The 20927-nt window shown below is 43.9% G+C and overlaps 1 long non-coding RNA gene across 1 annotated transcript; it reads left to right on the top strand.

The window, feature by feature from the left end:
* The first annotated feature begins 2509 nt into the window (after positions 1 to 2509).
* Positions 2510 to 20533, top strand: LOC142830031 (uncharacterized). The gene is made up of 2 exons (XR_012905045.2): positions 2510 to 2704; positions 20008 to 20533. It is a non-coding gene; the product is annotated as an uncharacterized LOC142830031 (long non-coding RNA).
* The last annotated feature ends 394 nt before the right edge of the window (positions 20534 to 20927 follow it).

The following is a 20927-nucleotide window of genomic DNA, read 5'->3' as shown; positions in this document are numbered from 1 at the left end:
AGATTATTGTCCATAGCAACGTTTCTTTCTCAGGTACCTTTGTGAGTAATTAATGGAACCCAGCTCCAGAACAACAGTAATGACCTATGTCTGTAGTTACTTCCCTCACTCTGCTGTGAAAGTACTTTTGCTTTTGACTTGAAAGGCACTATTATAAAAAGTTTCAATTACAGCCAAAGGAAACATTTTCATTTTTTAAAACTTTGCAGAATTTTACATTTTGAATTTTCAAAATTAAAATGAAAAAGATAGGAAAATATGCAGCACAATTTCAACCACTATCAAGCTGCTCAACATTTTTTAAATCTTATAATTTAAAACAGTATGACAATTTTAGAATTAAATATATATTTCTAGTGTTGCAATTCTTGCCCCTCCCACCCTGATTTTAAAACCATCTCTAGTTTCAAGTGGTTCTCAGTGAATACATGCGTTGGCAGAAGACTGGAACCTCTTGATTTTTTCTCCTCGGTTTTATAACAGATGAACCTTTTAAGGATATATTCCTTTTAACCGCTAATGTTTATCTAGCATGAGACAAAGTTAGATTTCAAGGAATGTTTATACTCATTTTGGAGTTACCAGTTGTTCTATAGCTAGCTAGAGCAGTTTCTTGGGCAAGCTGATGGTATATAGATATTTTACACCAATTACAAATGAAAGGCATCTGTCTTTATTAGCAATTGCAACCAAAATAAACTGTTTGTTTATATTATTTATATTGACTTTCCTGATTTCTCAGGGTACTAGGCTAATTAGATAATCACAAAAGGCCCAACCTGTAAATAGGTATGCTAACATGGAGATCCACGGGGCTTATGGTAGACCACATATATTCACAGGATATATGTAATTCCATGGCTGTGGAAGAACAGAAGCAAGCAGTGAGTCAATGATAGCTGGATACAGTGAGAATAAGCACAAGTTTTCTCTTCTTATTTTTTAAATTTTTGTTCATTAATATCTTGAGCAGAGTTTTCAGATGAGTGTCAACAAAAGTAAATATAAAGCACAGTGAGGCCATGGCCAAGCTAAAGAGTAGAAACGTCTGAATCTGACAGATTCTGGTGTTTAAATAATCAAAAGCACCAGAATTGCTTTCAGATTACTATAAAAAATGCTGAACACAAATAAAGAAAGTCCTCTGTGAAATCCAGAGAATTATTTTTGCAGACTTGGTGGAGTTGGAACAACGGCAGGAACTTCTCATAAAATAACTGCTGTAGTAAATCTCTGTCACTGGCTACACTTGGGTGAAATCCTGTCTCTGCCACAAGCAATGACTAGACTACTATTGAATTCAAGAGGGCCAGAATTCCAACTCTGGGCTTTTAGGCCTGACTCAGTTTTCAATTAAGTCAAAGATAGCCTTTCAATTGATTTTAGTGGATAGCAAAAGTACAACAGCCCAAATGCCAGGGGGCATGATACAATGTCCATTGCAGTTAATATAAAGACTTCCATGGACTTACGTTCACAGGGCAACACTATTCTGAGATAATTTACTTCGTGTCTACACTGCAGGCAGTTATTTCAAAACAGTGACAAAATACTGTCAAGCTAGAGGACTTTTTACTCTGATTCCTGTAACCCTCATTGTACAAGGAATACAGGAAGTCGGAGGTAGAGTGCTCTATTTCGAAATAAGTGCTGTGTAGATGCTCCCTATTTCAAAATAAGATATGCAATTGAGGTAGCTCAATTTGCATAATTTATGTTGAGTTAAGCCCTGCAGCTAGATGCATTCTAGGCTATTCTGACAAGTCCCTTAACCCTGGTGGAAGGAGGGTTGTAGAGATGTCAGAATAGTGCATCCGTTATTTCAAAATCTATTTTGAAATAATGGAAGTGTTTAAAGATGTGGAATAGCTATTTCGGGATACTTCTAGTATCCTGAAATAGCTCGGATGTCTAGATGTAGCCTTAATGAGTGCTGGATTTATCCTTTAATCTACAGAAGATTAAATATTTGACATACCATTCTGAGGACAAATAACGAATGCACTAATAAAATAGTCTCAGATATGGAAAGGGCCAGAAGCAATGTGAAAACATGTCAAGGTTTAGTAGCTGTGACATGGCTACCTTTCCACATTCTGTATCCCACAAGACTAATCACGAGTTGCAGCTGTATCACAGAAGTCGATGGAAGCTTTGCAGGCTCAGGAGGAAGGGCCGTGAATACCATTCTCTTATAGAGCTGAAGGTGGAAAATGCTGTATTAGAGAAAATGAATCAAGTCTCATCAGTATTGTCCGACTGGGTGAGGGAATCTGCAGACGGGGCCGTCCTTAGGCGTACGCAGCTGCGAAGGGCACCAGACTTTCTGGGGCACCGCTCTGCCAGACGGACGGGAAGCAGTGAGCAGGCAACAGCAGGGTCCTAGAAAGAGCCTAATGCTCTGCCTGCAGGCTGCAGCACAGTCTGAGGGAGAGGGTTGGCAGCTGCGGTCTGTTGGAAGGGGAGGGACAGAACTCACCTGTGTGGCACTCTCTTAAGGTGAGGCAGGCTGGCCGGACGGCTCTGTGGCAGTATCCTTACCTTACTTCTCCCGCCCCTTCCCCTGCGGAGCACCGCTCTCTCCCCTCCCCTCTAGCAGGGCTGGGCTGGGTTGGGTTGGGTGAGGTGCTGGAGGGGGGAGCTGGCTGTGCGCCAGACAGGAGCTGCGCTGCGCACGTGGAGGCTGCGCCAGTAGGATTATCAGGTAAAGCACCTCCCCCCAAAACGGACACAGTTGGGTTGACGGGAAGCAGAGCAGGGGGCTGGCCTGATGGAAGGGGGGTGGGAAGCGGAGCTAGGGCGGCGGGGAGAGGTGCAGCGGCGCTGGCCCGGGCAGATCACAAAGAGGAACTGGCCGGCGGGAGCAGAGCTGGGGTGGAGGCCACAGGGTGGGGCTGACCAGATGGAAGGGGGGGCAGGAAGCAGAGCTGGGGGACGGTGCAGCGTGCAGGGGGGCTGGCCGGAGTGGGACTGACCCCGGGGCGCTGCCTGTCCCGCTCAGGCTCGCAGCGATGCACGAGCGAGGGTGAGGCTTTCCCTCCTCCCCACTCTCTTGGGTAGAGATATTATGCAGGTTGTGATTACATGTTATGTCCCTATGAGCGTATCTGGATCTTTAAGTGGTAATTTCGGGTGGGGGGGGGGGAGTGGAGATGGGGAGAGGTTACAAAATACAAGAAAAATGTGCATGTTTTATTTATACGATAGAATTTTTCAAAAATGTAGGGGAAAAGCCAAAAAGGATGCTTGTATTAATATCAGAAGGAAAGTGATTATAATATCTGTGGTGTAGTGGGGGGGCTGTCTGCTCTGTGACCCAGGGTCCCCTCGCGTTGTGATGTGAGATTCTCACCGACTCTCCCAAATGTGGAGTAACCCAGACACCCAGGCTCAGCCTCCCAGGGAGGGAGACAAAGGAAGGAGGGCGAAGACCAACACCTGGCTGGGGGGCAGGGCTAGGAGAGAGTTTGAGTTTCTGGCTGGAATCATGGAGGCAGCCTAAGCAAAGGGGGGCTGGGATTTAGGGGCCCAGTCTCCCCCATCTCAAGGGGGACTGAGGCATCATAGGCCTGGCCCTGTAACTGGATTGCATCTATACTGTTCTGTATCCTGGAAAAGCAATAAACTCCCTCTATTCTACTGGCTGGTGGAGTCTGCTCGTGCCACTACAGGGGTGCAGCAGGCGGGGGAAACCCGACGTGCCGCCACAACATCAGCTATAGTTTTTTGGTGGACAATATTTGCAAGTTTTCTGTCTTTTGCTAGAATAAAAAAGGGTGGGGGTACAGGAACGAGGTCAGGGGGCTGGGAGAGTTGGGGAACTCAGGACGGGGGTGGAAGGGTGCTATAGTGAAGGCAGGAGGTAGGGGGCTGAGGGCACAGGGTTTGGTGTCGGACATTAGGGTTGGAGTATAAGGTTGCAGGGCTGGAGTCAGGACAGAGATATGGGGGACTCTTGGTAAGGGGTAGCGGTTAAGATGTGTGGGTGTAGATAAATCCCTGTCCTTTTAAATGTATCTTTAAGTGTTCTTATAGAATCTCTGTAACATTTCTCCTATAACTTTGTATTAAGATAAACTTTCCTTTTTAAGAAAAAAAATGTCTTTTGAGCTCTCCCCTTTCCTTGATTGCCCTGTTGAAATGAACCTGGTGTGAATGGAGAATGAAAGGTGAGCACCTCCAGCAGCAGTTGCAAGGGTGGAGAAGGTCTGGGAGCCAGATCCAAGATAATACCTGCAAAGTGAGCTCATTAAAAAGACTGGACATACAGAGGCCTTGGGAGTCAAGCAGCAAGTGCCCGGCCTTGGAAGAACTCTCTTTGAAGCAGCATTAAGAAAGGTGAAGTGATGACTAATTGGCTGCATGAGGGGGATAAATAGGAGATGTCTTGCAGAGGGACCCCAGGTTTTCCTCTTGTCCACAGAAGCCTGGCTCCACCCCTCCCCCATCTAACTCACCTGGCCAGTGCAGTTAGGGGGAGCAACTTTTGGTAACAAGAAGACTGTGTGTGCTTGTGTGTAAGTGCATGAGTGTGATGTGTCATATGCATATGATAAATATTGATTGATCTATGTATGTTCAATAAATGTGGTGTTGCCTTATCCCCCTGAAAAAGATCCCGGGTGCTTCTTTTAAGCATAACAGGGGGAGGAGGCTGGAAGATGTGTGGGGGCAGCTCAGGACAGAGGGTGATAGAATGAGGGCAGGAGGGGTGAATTCAGGGCACAGGGTCTGACGAGGGGGGCTCAGTGTCGGGAGGTGGGGGAGCAGGAGTCAGGGCAGGAAGTAAAGGATGCAGAACTCATGAGGGAGCTGGAGAGATTACTGGGCTTACAAGGGTGACAATGCTGTGCTGACAACTCCTCCCAGGGGGACAGAGCTTCTCTTTCCCGGGACTCCCTGTGCCCTCCCCCCACCCCGCAGGACAGCATTGCGGAGGTAAATTGCTGGGATGCAACAGCCCCTGCTGCTCAGGCAGCTTGCATGACAGCTGTCTGGGGAGGGGGAGTGCAGTCGCACACTTCCCAGAGGTGCTGCAGGATTGCCAGGAACTGATTCCAGCTGTCCCTGTCCCCTGTGCAAAAAGGAGCTGTGTAGTCGCTTCCCTTTTGTGCAAATAACCCCTCTTGTGCAAAAATAGCTGCTAATTAATTATGCAAATGAAGCAGTGATATTCCACACCATGCTTCATTTGCATAAGCTTTTCCAGAAGAAGGCTACAGTGTAGCTGTAGCCTCAGTTTCACTGCTTAGGAAACATGATTACATTATTCCAGTTGCTTAGTAGAGACATTCAACTTCTTCCTTATTTATTAATGCTAATTTCCTTGGCAATATTACTAATGTACAATTATGGTGCATATGGATTTTAGAGCACTTAAATATGCTGCTTGTAAACCAGAAATTTTAGTTTCAAGGGGTCAAATCTTCTACAAGCAACCCCTGCTGAATATAAGGACCATGCACTAGATAAGGCCTCTGAAAACTGCCAAAGGTAGAGCGCTAAATGTACAATACATGGGAGATAATCGAGTGCAATGACCAGATATGTTACTTTGGGCTACCCAGTTACCACCAAAATTTACTGTCTGTTGTTTCCAGAGAGCACATGCACTTTTCACTCTTTTAGTATTCTCACTTTGACATGTACTGATCTGGAGTTACAGACTTTGCCCTTAATAACTTCATCAACATAACCTCCCCATCAAAAAATGGGGAAGGAGGGTGCCATGGACTAGCTGAGTATAATGCAGAACAAATAAGATCACTTTGGGGTGCATCAAAGCAATAATTTGAGCCACAGGAAATCTCCAAAATGTTTGACTGATTTTGTAAATTTCTGGAACGTGGGGGAGAAGTTGGTTGCAGAGAGAGCATTCCAGGAACCATTGGTCAAATAACTCTAAATTTGGTTCACTAATCCCAACCCGCAACTCATATCACTCAGCAAACCCAAGACAACCCAAGAAACCACATGGATAGTAAGGCATTTAGAATAATCATCCTTTAAACTAAACCAAACTCCAGCAGATGTGCCACTTCACTATAATGATTGTGATGGAACTGTTCAAGAGTTACGTGGCTGGTGCTAATGTTGAACTACATTCAGATTACATATAATAGAAGCTTCTGGAGGATGGGGGAATCCTATGAGCAAATAGTTTGTATGCCCCTGCTTAAGAATAAGCATCATTTTTACCTGTAGCAAATATTGCTACCAGAAACTGATGTGTAAGTTGTCCCAGACGCAGGCCAAAATCGCTTTGGGCTTTTCTATAAATATTGCAAAGTTCACTGGAAGGTTATGATTTGTGAAGCACTCTAACATGTTGTGTTCTTACCGCTGTGTGTAGAGCCTGCTGACTTGCCGATGGTGGGCTGCCTCACAGATTTATTACTTTGAGTCTGTGGTATGGTGCCTGCAGCTCCCATTGGCTATGGTGCACTGTTTCCAGCCAATGGGAGCTGTAAGAAGCACTGTAGGCCACAGGGAAATGATGAAACATGGCCAATGGGAGCTATGGGCAGCTATACCTGTGGAAGCAAGGTGAACAACCTGTCTGGTGGCCCACCAGCAGCTTGCTCTGATGAGCCATGTACAGCCTACAAGCAGCAGATTACCCACTACAAAGAACTCACTTCTCATTAGTGTAACCTATTATCATAAGTCTTGTCTGAGTAAATCATTTCCCCAGCATTCAGCCTTTCCTTCCATTGCATTAGGAATTCATGTCCTCCCATTTCACCTCTTGTCTTGATATGCAAACACATCAAATGTGGTCAGAGGAAGCTCAAATTTCAATTTTGTCTGAGTTGGCCTGTATTTTTTTCCTATGCTATCTCAAGATTGTTAGGAAGGCAGCATTCATCACATTTTATTCTTCTGTATTTTTTAAGTAGAAAACAAATTAAACAATTCACTGCCCTGCATAATTTGTACTATTTTTCATTCTGCATCCCAAAAGATCAGTAATGACTTTAACCAACACAAAATATAACAGGTCAGGTAGGAGCTAAAAGCTTTCTTATCAGGTAAACCCTTTCCTTCAATATCTTTTCCATTTATTTATTTATTTATTTATTGTGGGGTGGCATATATAGAATATATGCCCATCATAAGAAATATTTCATAATACAAAAGAACCTGCAGAGACCTCTGAGATTTAAGGATGTCTTAGGACTTATCTGCATTCAGAGGTTACATGCAGGTATGTAATTTCCAAAATGCTTTAATGGGTGCATGTAAACAGTTTGGTTAAGTTTAATGTAGTGCTGTTAGAAATAGTACCATGCTAAAGTATACGAGGAAATCTTCAGTACACGCCAATGGGGTCTGCACAAACTAATGAAAGTGCTGCACATTACTGGGCTCTGGAAATCACATCTCCTTAGAACACATTACCACACCATGTAACAAATCTTAGGGGCACTTCAGAGAGAATAAACCTGACTTGTTTTTGTTTTAAATCAGGGCTCAGAGTATCTGAAAGAGAAGTCAGCAGAGGCTACGTGTGCTAGGGCAGATAAGACTGGCGTCATATACCAGCTGTGTGTGTGTGTGTGTGTGTGTGTGTGTGTGTGTGTGTGTGAATTTGTTTTTTAGTTTATCTTATGAAAAGCCATAGGGTATCACTTATTTCACTGACCAAAAATTATTCTTTGGCCTTAGCTATAGAAGTCATTCAGACATTGCCAGAGCTAATTGTGTTGAATCAGGTCATTTTTAGACTTGAAACTAACCACGGGCACTAATCCATAGATGGGAGCTACTTTAATATCCATGAACAAAATTCTGAACAAGTATAATCAGGTGCAGATCTACTGAAACCTATGGAGGGTCCACAAGACATTCAAGTACATGCAACCTAAGCTAATTTACACCATCTGATGATCTTCTTTATTTCTAAATTGGTATAAAACTAAAGGAGCAAATGAAAATTCATTTGTAGATACAATTGTACATACAGAGGTTTCATTTCTCTTAAATGTAATTTTTATCATAACTAGTATGACAGAAATAAGTATAAAACACAAATCAGACAAATAAAGCTATCTCATGCTTTGAAAATTTGTTCTGACAACTATCAGATTTTTCACAGAATCATGCAATATTTCACAATGTTCTAAACTTTTGGATTAAAGTGATCATTTAGCAAAATGATGGAGACGTGAAAAAAAAAAATTATCCCACATCTCTAACAATAGCCCCTAAGTTCACTGCATTCAGACCTATGGGCACGTCTACACTAGGAAATTATTTTGAAATGAAATAATAACTCCCAGAATAACTATTTCAAAATAAGTGTTATTCCTTGTGGAAACCAGGAGCTATCATTTTGAAATAACAGGTTGTTAGTGTGGATGCTGTGCTTGTTATTTGAAATAAGGGGAGTTATTTTGAAATAAATCTCCATTGTAGACCAGGGGTAAATGGAAAAAAAAATCCTTTCTTCAAGTTAGCTTTGCCATTATAAGTTATTTTCACACATATACACCTCTGCTACACATGTAGTACAAACTTACTAGCTATTCAAGTTTACCTTTTGAGTAGTGAAGAAAGAAAGAGACAAGTTATTTTGTTAGTTCTTTAAAATGTTTGGATGCATTCAGATGCATTTATGGTATTAGTACATGGATGGATGTATTAAATGGATTTCAGTTGTTTAGAAATTCCTTCCTTATCTTCTAGTTTCTAATGTTTTCCAGAAATGCAGCTTACCTATTTCATTAACAGCCTCTGTTCTAATTTACTGTGTCCAAGTCTTGCATTATATGCTTAAAAAACCTGTGGGGCCATATTTAATGTGTTCCCATGTTTCATAACCACTTGTGGAACTCCATATTTTGGATTTCCTTTTGGCAGAATGTCATAGCCAACATGTTTGTTTTGTAGACCGACAAGATGAAAAATATTATATACATGTGCATACCCCTGTGCAAGAAATCACAATAGATATTATAAGGAAGATGCATCCTTTCTTGACACATGTGGCCTGTCACACAATTTCCTATGCATTTCTCATGTGAAAACAGTATTGCTTCTTTTGGGTACACCTAAAGTCCCCGTAAAATGTTAGCAAATAGGCTGTGTCTAGACTACATGGCTCCATCGACGGAGCCATGTAGATGAGGGTTGTAGACAAAGGGAAATGAAGCGGCGATTTAAATAATCGCCGCTTCATTTAAATTTACATGGCTGCCGCGCTGAGCTGACAAACAGCTGATCAGCTGTTTGTCGGCTCAGCGCGGCAGCCATGTAAATTTAAATGAAGTGGCGATTATTTAAATCGCCGCTTCATTTCCCTTTGCCCAATAAACAAATCTACATGGCTCTGTCGACGGAGCCATGTAATGTAGACGTACCCATAGTGTACATGACTACCTGATTCCTTAGTGATACCTTTTTGAAAGCATTATTCCACTGTTGTTTCAGAACTGACAGTGACTTCTAATTCATTTCAAGGTATGGATTTTGATTTATAAAATCTTTCATGGCTTGGGTTCTGGCTGCTTGAGAATGTGTCACTCTTTGTGCCTTACCCCTGGCAGTTTGAGAACAACTGAGACTCTCTAGGTGACACTTCCCTGTAGAATTTAGTGCCATTTCTGGAACAGTCTGATTTTACCTTTACCCCTTGTTTTATAAAACCTCTGTTTATTTTCCATCAGGGTTTAAAGTTTTATGAAATCTTAGTTCTGACATAGAATCATAGAGTACTAGAACTGGAAGGGACCTCGAGGTCATCGAGTCCAGGCCCTTCTCCTCATGGTAGGAACAAACAGCAATCCCTGATAGATGTCTATCCAACCTGCCCTTAAATATCTCCAGTGATGGTGATTCCACAAGCTCCCTAGGCAAATTATTCCAGTGGTTAACCACCCTGACAATTAAGAAGTTTTTCCTAATGTATAACCTAAACCTCCTTTGCTGAAATGTAAACCCATTGTTTCTTGCCCTAGCATCAGAGGCCCAAGGCTATGTCTTCACTGCCAGTTTTTTTGGCAGAAAATATACTACTGAGGAACTCATTAGCATAAGCTGCAATCTCATTAGCATATTTTCTGTCAGTTTCTTTTTGTGCAGGGGGTTTTTGTGCTAAAAGAAGCAGTATAGACTTTTTTTTTTTCACAAAAACCCTGTTTTGTACAAGGTCCTTATGCCTCTCCAGGACAGGCATAAGGATCTTGCACAAAACAGGGGTTTTGCATAAAAAACCCAGGTCCACACTGCTTCTTTTTGCGCAAAAACCACTTGCTCCAAACCAAATGGCAGAAAATGTGCTAATGAGATTGTGGCTTATGCTAAGGAGTCCCTCATTAGCATATTTTCTGCCAAAAAAACTGGCAGTGTAGACAAAGCCCAAGAGAAAAAATTTTCTCCCTCCTCGTAGTAACACCTTTTTAGATATTTGAAAACTGCTATCATGTCCCTTCTCAGTCTTCTCTTTTCAAAATTAAACAAGCCCTATTCTTTCAGTCTTCCCTCATAGCTCATGTTTTCTAGACCTTTAATCATTTTTGTTGTTCTTCTCTGGACCCTCTCCAATTTCTATACATCTTTCTTGAAATGTGGTGCCCAGAACTGGACACAATACTCCATCTGAGGCCTAACCAGCGCAGAGTAGAGCAGAAGAATGACTTCTCATGTCTTGCTCACAGCACTCCTGTTAATGCATCCCAGAATCATGTTGCTTTTTTTGAAACTGTGTCACAATGTTGACTCATATTTAGCTTGTGGTCCACTATGACTCCTAGATCCCTCTCTGCAATACTTTGCTAGACAGTTACTTTCCATTCTGTATGGCTACGTCTACACTGGCCCCTTTTCCGGAAGGGGCATGTAAATTTCACTAGTCGTCGTAGGGAAATCCGCGGGGGATTTAAATATCCCCCGCGGCATTTAAATAAAAATGTCCGCCGCTTTTTTCCGGCTTTTAAAAAAGCCGGAAAAGAGCGTCTAGACTGGCCCCGATCCTCCGGAAAAAGTGCCCTTTTCCGGAGGCTCTTATTTTGAAGTAGGAATAAGAGCCTCCGGAAAAGGGCACTTTTTCTGGAGGATCGGGGCCAGTCTAGACGCTCTTTTCCGGCTTTTTTAAAAGCCGGAAAAAAGCGGCGGACATTTTTATTTAAATGCCGCGGGGGATATTTAAATCCCCCGCGGATTTCCCTACGACGACTAGTGAAATTTACATGCCCCTTCCGGAAAAGGGGCCAGTGTAGACGTAGCCACCGTGTGAAACTGATTATTCCTTCCTAAGCGGAATACTTTGCATTTCTCCTCCTGAAACTTAATCCTATTTACCTCAGACCACTTTTCCAGTTTGTCCAGATCACTTTGAATTAGGACCCTATCCTCCAACGCACTTGCAAACCCTCCCAGCTTGATATCATCTGCAAACTTAATAAGCGTACTCTCTATGTCACTATCTAAATTGCTGATGAAGGTATTAAACAGAACTGATCCCAAAACAGATCCCTGCGGAATCCAACTTGTCATGCCCTTCCAGCATGACTGTGAACCATTAATAACCATTCTATGGTTATCCAGCCAGTTATGCACCCACCATAGAGCAGCCCCATCTAGGTTGTATTTCCATAGTTTATTGGTAAGAAGATCATATGAGATCATATCAAATGCTTTATTAAAGTCAAGATATACCACATATCCACAAGTCTTATTATTCTGTCAAGGAAAGCTATCAGATTGATTTGACATGACTTGTTCTTTATAAATCCATGCTGACTGTTACCTAACACTTTATTATCTTCCAGATGTTTGCAGATGGATTCCTTAATTACTTGCTCCATTATCTTCCCTGGCACAGAAGTTAAATTCACTGGTCTGTAGTTTCCTGTATTAGTAAGATTTCTCTTTTTATAGATGGGCATTATGTTTACTCTTTTCCAGTCTTCTGGAATCTCTATCCCAACTTTGATTTGTCAAAAATGATAGCTGAAGGTTCAGATACCTCCTCTATCAAATCCGTGAGTATTCTAGGATGCAGTTCATCAGGCCCTGGTGACCTGAAGATATCTAACTTTTCTAAGTATTTTTAATTAGTTTTTTTTTTATTTCAACTTCCAAATCTATCCCATTTCCACTAGCATCCACTAAGTTAGTCATCCTACCACCATCAATCTTCCTGATGAAAACCAAAACAAATAAGTTTTAAGCTCCTGTGCTATTTCCAAGTTTCCTGTTATTGTTTCTCCCTCTTCACTGAGCAATGGGCCTACCCTGTCCTTGGTCTTCCTCTTGTTTCAAATATATTTGTAGAATTTCTTCTTGTTTCCCTTTATGTCTGCAGCTAGATTGAGCTCATTCTGTGCCTTCGTCTTTCTACTCTTGCCCCTGCATACTTCCAGGCTGTGTCTAGACTGGCAAGTTTTTCCGCAAAATCTTCTGCTTTTGCGGAAAAACTTGCCAGCTGTCTACACTGGCCGCTTGAATTTCCAGAAAAGCACTGACGATCTCATGTAAGATCATCAGTGCTTTTCCGGAAATACTATGCTGCTCCCGTTCAGGCAAAAGTCTTTTTCTGAAAGACTTTTGCGCAAAAGGCCCGGTGTAGACAGCACAGTACTGTTTTCCGCAAAAAAGCCCCGATCGCAAAAATGGCAATCTGGGCTTTTTTGCAGAAAACCGTGTCTAGATTGACCATGGACACTTTTCCGCAAAAAGTGCTTTTGCGGAAAAGCATCCTGCCAATCTAGACATGGTTTTCCGAAAATGCTTTTAACGGAAAACTTTTCTCTTAAAAGCATTTTCGGAAAATCATGCCAGTGTAGACATAGCCCCATTGTTTGCTTATATTCATCCTTTGTAATTTGACCTAGTTTTCACTTTTTATACAACTTCTTTTTAATTTTTAGATCATGTAAGATCTGCTGGTGAAATCAAGCTGGTCTCTTGCTATACTTTCTATCTTTCCTACACAGTGGAATAGTTTGCTTTTCGGCACTTCATATTGTCCTTTGAAAAACTGCCAACTCTTTTCGGTTCTTTTTCTCCTTTGACTTGCTTCCCATGGGACCTTACCTATCAACTCTCTGTGTTTGCTAAAATTTGTGTTCCTGAAATCCATTTTTTCTATTTTGCTGTTCTTCCTTCTACCATTCCTTAGATTCATGAACTCTGTGATTTCATGATCACTTTCATCCAAGCTGCCTTCCCCTTTCAAATTTTCAACCAATTTCCTTATTTGTTAAAATCAAACCTACAACAGCTTCCCCTCTCCCCAAGTTACTCTTTCAACCTTCTGAAATAAAAAAAAAAAATTGTCTCCAATGCAGTCTAAGAACTTATTGAATAATCTGTGCCCCACTGTGTTAGTTTCCCAACATATGTCTGGATAGTTGAAGTCCCCATCACCTCCAAATCCTGTGCTTTGGATTATTTTGTTGGTTTTTAAAAAATGCCTCATCCACTGCTTCTGCCTGGGTAGGTGGTCTTTACTATACCCCTAGCATGACATGACCCTTGTGTTTTACCCCTTTTAACCTAACCCAGAGACTCTCAATAAGTCTGTCTCCTATGTCCATCTTCACCTCAGCCCAGGGTGCAGACATTTTTAATATATAAGGCAACACCTCCTACCTTTTTCCCCTGCCTATCTTTCCTGAGCAAGCTGCACCCTTCTATATCAATATTCCAATCATGTATATTATCTTACCTAATCTTTCTTTAAGGTCTTCCTGCTTATTCCCCATATTTCTTGCATTTGTATATAGGCATCTTAAGATACTGATTTTATTTTGCCCCCCAGTTCTGCATTGTGCCTCCCTTATCTCTGTTGTTATAGCCCATGCTCCCTGCCATTTCTGACCCATCTCCCAGGTCTCCATGTTTTTCACTTACCTGTGGGCTTTGGTCACCTGCCCCCATCAAACCTAGTTTGAAGCCTCCTCACTAGGTTAGCCACTCTGTATCAAAATACTCTCTTCTGCTTCCTCGAATGGTGGACCCCATCCCTGCTTAGCAGTCCTTCTTCTTGGAACAGCAACCTGTGGTCAAGGAAGACAAAACCCTCCTGGCGACACCATCTTCGCAGCCAGGCATTCACCTCCAGGCATTCACCCTGTCTCTGCCTGAGCCCCTACTTTTGACAGGAAGGACTGAAGAGAATACCACCTGCACTCCACACTCCTTCAGCTATACTCCCAGGCTGTGTCTACACTGGCATGAATTTCCAGAAGTGTTTAAAACAGAATAGTTTTCGTTATAAGTATTTCTGGAAAAAGAGCGTCTACAGTGGCAGGATGCTTTTCCGGAAAAGCCCTTTTTCCGGAAAAGCGTCTGTGGCCAATGTAGACGCGCTTTTCCGGAAAAGAGCCCCGATCGCCATTTCCGCGATTGGGGCTTTTTTCCGGAAAAGACTACTGGGCTGTCTACACTGGCCCTTTTCCAGAACAGTGTTCCGGAATAAGGACTTATGCCCGAGCGGGAGCAGAATAGTTTTTCCTGAATAGCGGCTGATTTTGTACAGTAGAGCATTGTTGCTTTTCCAGAAATTCAAGGGCCAGTGTAAACAGCTCGCAGCTTATTCTGGAAAAGCGGCTGATTTTCCGAAATAAGTGGCCAAGTGTAGACACAGCCCCAGAGCCCTGTAGTCACTGTTGATCTGCTCAAGGTCACATCTTGCAGTATCATTTATGCCCACACAAATGAGTAGTAGTAGTAGTAGTAGTCAGAGGGCTGGATAATACTCGACAATGCCTCTGTAACATCTGACACGGGCCCCTGTCTGACAGCATACCTCCTGAGCTGTCATGTCAGGGTGACAGATGGGTGCCTCCGTCCCCCTCAGCAGAGAGTCTCTAACTCTGCCATGAGCTCAACTGTAATTATTCAGAAGATTTTAAGTAGTGAACTGCAGTGTGCACTTGACTGATGCACAGGACACCTGGGTTCTATTTCTGGCTAGCCTAAGGAATGTCACTTAACCTGTCTTTACCCATTTCCCCCTCTGCACATTGGAGATGATGGTACCTCCCTCCGTTGGTAAAGCTCTATGAGTAAGGCTACAATTTTGGCACAGGTATATTTATTTGCAATCATCGGCAGGACAGAGGAGAAATAAACAATAAATCACAGCTTTATTGAGGCTTTGAAGGCTGAGCCTTGCCATCCAGGGGAGAAGCTGAAACCCAACCACCACTACCCAGAGCTGAATTATTGCAATTTTCAAGAAGTCATAAGTGTCTCATAAAATCAGTGTCTGCCATGTCAGATTCATAACATTGCTCATGAGAAATGGTATATAAGAGCTAGACACTATTATTAATAGAGCTCTAGGAAAGCCCACTTTATGCATTTAAAGAACCTTTTGCAGATGACCAGCATGAGGCTTATACAGCATATAAATTCCATACAAGTTACGGCTTCAAAACATGTTTTAACATAGGGTGAAAGAAGCATTTGCATAATTTATCTCATGTGCTTCTGTGTGTACCCATACGACCCCACTCAATCTGTCATTAATATCAATTTTCAAGGCAAATGAAAAAACTGATACTCAAATACAACCTCTTAAATTCAGTAAAAGGGGGAGTGCCACAATGGTTTAGAGAAAGAAGTCACTGGGAAGACAGAAAATCAATTAATTATTCATGAAGCAAGGCAGCGGATGGAAAAATCTCGTGCAACCATTTAAATCCTTTATTTGCCTCATTGGAAAATAGAAATGAATGTGCTTATTTGCAATGCAATCCACTTAACACACAGGGGAGCGGTCTATGGTGCTCTTTGCAATATTCACCTCACATCACTCTACCTGAAAAGCCACATTAAACAGGAGGTGAGATATGCCTTGAAAGTCACAGTCTGACTTTGCTCAAAATGGGGCAAAATATGTAAAGCACGGGGGGGAGGGGGCAGGAGGGGAGAATTGCACAGATCATAAACTACGGAAATGCATTTTCCAGAGGATTTATAGGCAATTACATAACACAGTGTTGAAGAGCTTTGCTACTATCCTGATTTCTATGCAACCTTAAAAATGCATGCTCAGAATAACAAGATTAGGTACAAATAAAGGCACTGTGTTGAGGATATATAACCACAATGCTTTTGGAAAGGCTATTTCCTTATTTGTTAAAATTATTTCCACAGACATTTAAAAAATCAACACCATGATGAAACTGATAAAGTGTTGATGTTAGCGATCTGAGTACACTACACGTATTCATCTCCTTCATCTGTCATGTTGTTCTTCAGCTAACACTTACAGAATACCCACAACTTCAGTGCCTTAAAATTCAGCTGGATTCATTATTAATGACTGTTATTTGTGGTAATACTAAAGTAACCCCTGGGAGCCCTAGTCTTGGACCAGGACCCTGTTATGCTAGGAGCATTCTTCATACACAGAACAAGAACATCATTCCTGCCACAAAGATTGTACAGTCTAGATATTAAGTGTCAAGGTGCTTGCTGTCCAAGACCTGATGCCACGCCTAGCAAAATCAATGAGAGGACTCCCTGGTCCACCAGCACAGACCCTGCCATGCTGAGCCCTACCAAAGTTAACAGGACTGGTTGCCAGGATCAGCACTGGCAGATATCAATGCAAAACTGGGGCATAAATAAACAATACATATGTTCCTCCTTTTAATTAATCCTTGAGTTTCTTCTTAAGTATACCTACTTAATCTATACCTACTTAATCTATCTGCCCTGATGTAACATACCATACAATTTTCCATTAGCAGTATTTTCAATGGCTTCTTAATACCCTTCTCACCCCATTCCATACTAATTCACTATCTCACTCCATTTCATATCTATCCACATTCCTATTGGAACTTATAAAATGAAAATATCATACCCAGCAATAATGCAGAAATCCTACAAGTGCATCCTAGTAATATTTTGCTCAAGGAGTTAGCATAAGTCTTGCCTACAGGCCTTAGTATAAGTAAAATTAATTAAAAAAAACCCTTAAACAACAAAGTCTAGAAGAACCTTAAAGACTAACAAAACATGTAGATGGTATCATGAGCTTTAGTGAGAATAAACCACTTCTTCAAGTGACTGGGATATTAAAAATTAATAGGTAGTAACCAACATTTATGAAGAACTTAAGAAGTTTGGTTTAAAGTAATAATTTTGCTAATAATGTATGAAATGACCAACATGGAATATGAGTTTAATTTTGGGATAAGAATATTCACACATATGTAACCACAGGGTTATAATGGCTACTAACAGATTGCATAGGATAACAGGAGCAGAATAATTAGTATGTTTACCTATAGGAGAAAATCACCCCAGTATTACCAGGACGAGGAAGTTAGTTTTGGAAAGAGACAATAAAACATTTATATCAATATTCATGGCTGTCACCCTATAAGCCAAAACACATGAGACCATGATCTTCAGACTCACTTGGTATGTCAAATACAGGATAGGACCCTGGTGGATCACTACCTGCCTTCCCTCACTAGGCATCTGCAAGATATGTGTGACTATGAATATGGGATAATGTGTGATGATCACCTCATATTGCACTATAGTTACATTGTCATTTGGCTTGGAACATTAGGGTTTTTACTGATGGGATTAATAAAATATTTTAAAATCTCAGCTCTTGGATGAGTGTCTCCAATACACATCAAAATCATGTGATATTACAAATCACAACTTTTTCCTTTCACAGTTACTATATTTCAGGGCCTATCCAGTCACATTCCTTTCCTCACCCCCATTCTATCTACTCTCCGACAATAAACCTCAACTTCTCTCCCCCCATTTCCTTCCCAGCATCACTCTCCTGTCTCTGTGGAAATTATTTGCTCACTGACTCACAGTGTCCAGTCACAGTTTGCTATCAGAAGAGCTGCTAAGTCCGTAATCATGGTTCCTGCTCCTGCAACTACTACCAGAAGAGTCCTTCCATAGGAGACCTTTCTAGGCTATTGTTGAGTGATTCTGCCAATATGATGGTGCTGTCTGAAAGAGAACACTAAAAGGTCCTAGTTCTCCTCATTTGCATCATCTGCTTAGTTTGAGGTGGAAGACCTACACACTCACTTTTATTTCCTGTTGCTGCTTCTATAGGTTTTGCTCTTTCAACAACTGTTTCCTTAAGTGTGTGAGGACCTTATTTTGTCCATTGCTTTCAGAAAGGACCTAGACAGTCTCCAAATACAGAGGATATGGGAATGAACAATACATTGTTTCCTATCTTCTATGCCCTGGTGTGAAAACTGTTCACTCTGGGGCTATGTCTACACTTCAGAGTTTATGCACAAAAACTCGTGGAGCGAGCACACTACAAGCGCATTTGTGCGCAAGAAAAGGTACAGTAGGTTGTCAGAAGACAGGATTCTTTGTGCAAGAATTATAAGGAATAAACCTTTTTGCTCTTGTGCAAAAAGGCGTATGTGGGCAGACAACAAGCCTACGTCTATACTGAAGGCTTCTTGCACAAGAACGGATGTTCTTGAGCAAAAACTTGCGGAGTGTCCACACTACAAGCCCATTCTTGCGCAAGAAAGTTTACAGTAGATCGTCAGAATAGAGGGCTTTTTGAGCAAGAGTTAGTCTCCCCATGAGGAATAAGCCTTTTTGCGCAAGAGCTCTTGCACAAAAAGGGTAGTATGGATGCTCTGCAGGGGGGTTTTGCACAAGAACTGGCTTCTGGGGAAAAGCACATGTGGCCTGCTGGACAATCCTGAAAACTCATCACAGCTCTATAATTCCTGTCTGCTGGCCCCTCTTAAAGGTGCAGGCCCTCTGCAGAAGCCCCGTGGCAGGAACTTGTTCCAAAGCAGCAGCTTATCTGTACATGCGGCTGTCCTGGCCACAGCCAGGATGAGTCATGTCTGCCCCTGAGGCCTCCCATGATTCCCCTGGCCCTCATGGGGAGTAGCTCCAAGGGACCCAGCCAGGGGAACCAAGAGGTGTGTACCCGCCTGATCTGGGCCTGAAATCAAGGCCCTCTTGGAGTTGTGGGGACAAGAGGAGGCCCTGCAGGATCTCTGGGCCAGGCGGAGAAATGCCAAGATCTTCGGCTGGATGGCAGAGGCCTTGGCCGACTGTGGCCACCCACTCTGGACCTTCGAGCAGGTCCGGAGTAAGGTGAAAGAAGTCCGGCTCACCTACATGTGGGCCAGCGAGCACCTGGGGGCAGGGCCCCACAACTGCTCTTACTAAAGCCAGCTGCACCGTATCCTGGGGGATGAGGAGGAGCACACCTCCTCCACGCTCATGGACACGGGCCTGGGGAGCCCCGTCATCACTCACCCAGAGCAGGAGCAGGAGGATGGTGAGGGCCAGCTGGCCACCCCAGCGGAGGACGAGGAGACCAGTACCACCGTCACCTTGTCCCTGGAGCCGGTGCCTGCCAGCCAGGACATCTCCCAGGCCTCCTCAGAAGCCAGGAAGGGATTCTTAGATGAGTGGTGTCTCTCTCTCACTCAGATGGCGGCAGGGGGGCGGGAGGGGCTGGTTGTGCAGGGGGCGGAGGAGCAACTGTGTACAGTGTCGTTCGTGCTGCTCTGGCTGGGCAATGGGCTGGGCAATGGGCTGGGTTCTGCGCATGTGCAACCTCATGCTCTGTTACTGTGTCACATGTGGAGGCAGCAGGCAACCCCTGAGCATGCCTGGGATCCTGCTGGACACACATGTCCGACCTGGAGGGTGGTTCACGGGCTGGGAGCAGGCTAGCCACGAGGGTGCAGGCCAGACCCCACACACCCCGTGGAGTGCCGCACGCACTACGGGGCCATGCCTGCCAGTGTGAGACAGCAGTCGCATCCATACACATCGTTGCAAGGTGCCCCTGTGCATGTGGCCCCCAGGCTGCTCCCAGCTCCTCTGCCACCCCAGAGTGAATCCCCCTGAGGCCACACTTTCCTGGTCTACTTGACTGTGAGTGGAGGGGAGGAAGCAGGCAGCCCGTTCCTCTGAGCCGCAGACTATTGGTCACTGCTCACAAAGGAGGCCCCAGGGACCGTGTCTGCAGGGATGACTTGATCACCTCTCTCTCTTGTGTGTTCTCCACAGACGGGAGTGAGGGGCCAGCCAGTCCACCGATGCCACCTGCCAGGTCGGGGGAAACAGAGTCGTGCCAGGCTCCAGGACCAACTCATGCAGCACCATGTGACCGCCATCGAGGAGATGCAGCAGATGCTGGTGGAGAAGGTCCACTCCGACCAGGAGTGGTGCTAGCACGCGTGGGGACAGTTTATAGAGCACTGTGATTGCTTCGGCAATCTAATGGCCAGCATGGTGACTCACATGGCCCATGCTACTTCCCATGCCTTCCTCTCTCTTCCTGCCGCCAACTCCATGCTTTCCCCTCCTGAACCAATGCCCCTCCTCCCTGTCCTCACCACTTCCCTGTGCTCCCCGCACCCACCTGGCCACTAGGCCAATGAGGCTCCCGCACCCGAGGTGGCACAGGCATCCGTCCCGGGCAATCATAAGCGCCCCTCACAGTTTAGAGCCCCCTCCTCCTCCCAGTTCACAGCCCCCTCCCTCTGCCCACCTTTCATTCAGCTTAAATAAAATAAGTTTTGTTTGGTTTCAAGACAGGCCTCTTTATTGGGAAGCGGGGGTTGTGGTGGGGAAGGGATGTGGCCTCAAGGCAGGGTCTCCTTGGTAGTAGGCCTTGGGGACAGTTACAGGGGTGCTTGTGAGGAAACTCTCCCTCAGGGCCTCCTAGATGAGCATCGTGGCCTGGTGGGCCTGCCGGATGGCAGCTGTCCGGGGCTGCTCAGACGCACAGCCCACTTGGCTGGCATATGCCCCCCAGCTTGGGAGAAAGGCCTCTCCCTTCCTCTCCACAATGTTGTGGAGGACACAACATGCCATGACTACCTCAGCGATGTTGTGCTCCCCCATGTCGAGGCAGGTCAGAAGACAATGAAACCTTGCCTTCAGATGGTCGAAGGCGCACTCCACCTGGTTCCTGGCCTGGTTCA

This window comes from Pelodiscus sinensis, chromosome 6 (assembly GCF_052426305.1).
Source record: "Pelodiscus sinensis isolate ZL-2025 chromosome 6, ASM5242630v1, whole genome shotgun sequence".
In the NCBI taxonomy this organism is placed as follows: Eukaryota; Metazoa; Chordata; order Testudines; family Trionychidae; genus Pelodiscus; species Pelodiscus sinensis.
The sequence above is the reverse complement of the archived record's forward strand: the minus strand, read 5'-3'. Positions and strand labels throughout refer to the sequence as shown.